Source organism: Ipomoea nil, unplaced genomic scaffold (assembly GCF_001879475.1).
Source record: "Ipomoea nil cultivar Tokyo-kokei standard unplaced genomic scaffold, Asagao_1.1 scaffold0803, whole genome shotgun sequence".
Lineage (NCBI taxonomy): Eukaryota > Viridiplantae > Streptophyta > Magnoliopsida > Solanales > Convolvulaceae > Ipomoea > Ipomoea nil.
Window position 1 is genome coordinate 150,494 of NW_017617231.1, and position 5,147 is coordinate 155,640.

Sequence of the window (5,147 nt, forward strand, 5' to 3'; positions counted from 1 at the left end):
CCCCTTTGTCTTGAAACCGTTGATCATTAGCTTTTTTGTTTATACTCGCCACTGTTGACCCCTTTCATTTTCCCATCCTCTAGAGAGAACTTTTGAGGTATGTTCAAGTAGGGAATTTGACTGAAATGGGAGGAATTTGAGTGGGACGAAAATAGGACGTCTTTGAAAGTTTGGACAAAAATGAAAAAAAAAAAAAGTTTTTCAAATGAGTTGAATTTTTTGTCGTATTTGAAAAATGTAATACTAATAAGAAATAAAATGTTTATTACTTATATTGGAAAATATAGTACTATAAAAAAATGTAATATTTTTACATTTTGATTTTAATGTATTACATTTTTTTCTCAAAAGTATTATAGAGTACATTATTTCCTCGTAATAGCGGAAGTTTTAGGACCTTCTGAATATCCCTAGCCATAGTCGTTGGTATTACGTGGGATGGTGAATCTGCAGAATAAACGTTAATGTTTTGTCTACCATTTCTCTCCCGAATACCTTCTCTCCCGAATACCTGATGGTGCGTGTATGCTGAATATGGGAGCTGTGGGAGGATTGTTTTGCTTAGACGCCTACCTGCCATCAATGTTCTACTTAATCTTTTACTTGCACCACAACCACTAACTTAATACAATATAGTAATACAATATTTTGATGAAAAACGCAGTACTTTTACATCAAAACGTTAAAGGATTATATTTGTCTTCAAAAGTATTACATTTTTCTTTATAAAAGTAACAAACACTTTATTTTTAATTAGTATTACATTTTTCATTATAAATATTATATTTATGTGTTAACCTGACTCGTCTCATGAATTCTCACACAAGCATGACCATTTTTCAAAAAAATATCATATACTTCATACGTGCATGTCAAATGTGTTTGACGTATTCAATACGCCAAATGCATTTCTATATGTGTTTGTGTGTGTGTTTTTTTCTTTGTGAATTTAAATGAGGGAGAGTGCGTTTGATCCCTTCTTACACCAGACCTATTAGAGAAACATTTTTATTGCTTAAAAAATGCATGAGATACATGGGTGCTCTGAATTTGTATAATCAAAAACTGTCTCCAACATAAAAATGATAGTTTGAAAGCGTTATCAATAAATTATATTCAAAACAATACAATTTGTATTGTGGTTGAGAAAAAGATTCGGTAAAATATAGTTTTCTAAAAAGAATTCATTCGGAATAATTGCATGCATCTATAACCAGTCCCAATCTTCATTCTTTACGAACATATGATCCCTGTCCACATTTTCAAGTTCACATACTATTTGTATGCATAATATCACTTTAACTATAGACTCCTCCTTTGTGTATATTTCAAACTGTATCTATTTAATCTTTCTTTTAATTAGCAAATTATGATTGGAACAATCAACAATAGAGTTAATGTCATAATGTCATGTGGGGTCCTCCGAGTATAGTGGTTTTACCTAAATTTTCAATTGACCACGCATGGTCCTTCAGCTTTCAAATTGTTGCCATCCGTATTTCAAGTTAACCACCCATGATCATTCAACTTTTAAAATTTAACTAGTTGTGGTCCTCCTAAAAAGATCATATATGGTTAAAATTTGATAGTTGAAGAACCATGTGTTGTGACACCCCAGAAATTAATCCCTCAAACCCAAATTAATTACCTAATTATTTTCTAAGGATGGATTTAACCCTCCTAATTACCCTTACAATTCTTTTTATAATTTTCCATTGAATCTAGTTAGGGGATCTATTTGACCCAAATCCCTAACCTTTTAATATGGTCAATGGGTTGGACTTTTATCTTATAACTTTTGGACCCTAGCTTTTATTTAAAGGAAACCTTTCTAGCCCTTTATAATAATAATGAAGAGACCCACTTGTAACATTTCGGATTTTCTAACTAGAAACCCAAAATACAACCTAGAGACACTACAATTACACTTAGCCAAAACACTCAACATTTCAGCTTCACCCCAACCTCTCTTCCACGCCATTCCCTCTCTTTCTACCCTACCAAAGATGTTCTTCATTTCCTCAACCTAGAAGACCAACAAGATTGCACCTTTCTTCATCACCAAGCCTGGGAGGGGTAAGTAGAGCTGTCAAAGCGGGCCGGCGGGGCGGGGCGGGCTAAAAAGCCCGCCAAGAATACGGGCCCATGGAGGGGCAGCCCGCCCCACCCCCCATAGGCCCGTGGGCCCCCGCCAAGCCCGCCTTTTTTTTTTTTTTTTTTTTTTTTTTTTTTTTTTTTTTTTTTTTTACAGTTAACAAATTAAATTAATGAACTCTTGTTCATCCCTAAAACCATAAACAGCTACTAAGACTTCAACATCTCAACAAGTACCATCCAGAATCTATCATAAATGGTCATAATAAAGTTACAAATACCAACCCAGAATTCATGAGTCAAAGGGGGATATATAAAAGCCTCACCTTGAACAACATTTGGCGGGCTTCAAACTCAGGCATGGGAGGGTGATTAGGTGAAATGGGAGAGCAGTCTTGTTGAGAAAGGGACAGAGCAGAAGCGTTTGGGATGAGAATCTTGTGCTCGGTGTTCATGTTTCCCAGAATATTCTCGGCGAAATTGCTCTCAATCTTAGCTGGAAATGGGTCTCTGGCTCCAAAATCACCCAGCAAATCGATGCCTTTCTCGGAGGCAAGGATTCTGGTGCGAATTCGAGAGCCGCCGGACTGTGCGCGCGGTGGACGGTGGACAGTGGTCGCCGGTTGATCGCGGTGGACGGTGGTCGCGGTAGACAAGGGCTGGCGGTCCTGGCGGATGGCGTATCGCGGCTCGCTGACTCGCTGTGCGCCTGGGCTGTGCGGAATAAGCTAGGGCTTTGCGTTATTACATATTTGAAATTAGGAATTTAGGAATTAGCCGATTAGGATTTAGGAATTTAGAATTTTTTTTTTTTAAAGAGGCGGGCTGGCGCGGGCTTGGCGGGGCGGGCAAAAAAGCCCGTTTTTAATACGGGCTTCAAAAAGACAAGCCCAACCCGCTCTTTTGGCGGGCGGGGCGGGAAAGCCCGGCGGGCTAAGCCCATATTGACGGCTCTAGGGGTAAGTATTAGGAGTTTATGTTCTTATCTCATAGTTTTCATCTATATTATCTAAGTCTTTCCCTCTTTGCATGTTGGGTCTTGGGTTTCATGATGAAGATCACATTGAAGAAGACTTGCAAGGGTGATCATAGGGAGTTTGGAGTTTTTGGATAAGCTAAGAGGTAACCCTATGTCCAACAAAACTTATTTTCCTTGTATAAATGATCTCTTGATGATCTTATGTGGTGTGATGCATATTCTTGTGATTATGCTATTGTAGAGCTTGTATCTAGGGTTATTTGATGCTATTTGATGAGCTATTCCTTGTATTCAAGTCCCATTTGTTGTTGATGAGAGTATTGAGGTATTTGGATTTGGATTGCACATTCTTGAAATTTTTCTCGAGATGAAATTCTTCTACAGGCTTCGGTACCAGCGAGGGCCTGGCGGGCAGTTTACCACCCGCCGGTACAGGGTTGTTTCAGCAGGGGTTCGGCGGGTGGTTTAGGGCCCGCCGGAACCACCTGCTAGTACGGTGTGAATTTTCGGCGGGACCTTTTCCACCCACTGGTACGTATGTTGTTGGCTTCTTGATTTGTTGATCTTCGAGTATTTGTGTGTCTTTATTGATGTCTCGTAAGTCTAGAGCAATGTATTGTGAACCTTATGGTTAGGTTATGAGTCTTGAATCGTGGTTGTAATCTGATATTGTGATTCGTTGGATTCGAATGAACGAAGTCTATGATGTTCGTATGAGCCTTTGCGATTACCTTGTTAGCTTGCATGCTAGTTACATTGTTTATTGGTTCTAGTGTGTGATTACCTTGTGATAACCCTCTTGATTCTTGATTAAATTGATACTTGAGCCTATCTATTCGTTGTAATCATTCGATTGGAATTCTTTGATATCGTTGTATAGATTTTGGAATGTCCTACTCGTATCTCTTCTTGGAATTCCTTTTAATTGTGATCTATCGTTGTGAGCTTGTACATTCGTTGTACTTTATCCTTGATGATTCTTTGATTGAGTTATTGTCGAGCTTTTACTCCCTTTGTGTTGGTGATGAACTTGTGATCCATGTGTATCGGTGGCTGGGAGTTTTGCTCCATGTGTACCGGTGGCTAGGAGCTTTGACTCCATTTGTATTGGTGGCAAGAAGCTTAGTCTTCATTGTAGTGCTAAGGTTGGACTGGTGTACATGTTGGACTCGTGTAAAGGTTGGAACTGTTATAAGGTTGGAACGTGATATTGATATTGCATAGTGAACGTGGATGATGTGACCCCTTTGATTATGAGTATACCATTGCATTTGGTTGAATAGTCGAGTTATCACCCTATCTTGTTTGCTATTCCTTGAATTGATCCATATCGTTATCTCGTGGTATTGAGTGGTATTGTTGAGTATATTTCTTGTATGGTCGGAGTATTACCTCTTTTCCTCGTGATTTATAAAGCTAGAGTTGTTTAGCGATATACGTATGTGTTCCCAAGTCTCAAAATGGTTTTTATATAAAGTATATGAATATGTATTTCAACGCGTTGGAGTTGGGTTACTTAGCAATTTTCGCTAACAGTTGTTATACCTTATGATTTCAGGTGATTAATCGATCCGAGAGCGCAATAGATGGAGCCTCGATTTAGACTAGGTTCCCTTTCTATAGCTTAGATGTTATGGCCTGTGAGCCTTTGGACTTGTAGACTTTTAACTAGTGGTTTGTATAAGCCTGTGCATCTAGGTTGGATGGCCTAGGTGTGACATGACATCCCTATTACTATGTTAGCTTCCGCTGGATTTTATATGTTAATGATTAGACCTTGTCCTTATTTTCCTAAGTTTGGATGCTTTATATATGTTTAGTTTTGGGGGTGTTACATGTGTGGTTAGGGCTGGACACATCGGGTTTCGGTTCGGTTTTTTTTTTTTTTTTTTTTCGGTTTCGATTTTAAAAAAATTAAACCATTCGGTTTAAAAATAAAATTCGGTTCGGTTTGAAAAGTTCGGTTTCGATTCGGCTCGGTTTTGGTTCGGTTTTGGTGGAAGTCCACTATTTGAATATTTCCTTCTTTGCCTGACCGATTGTTCAATTGGCTCACTTGGCAATATGAAGAGTC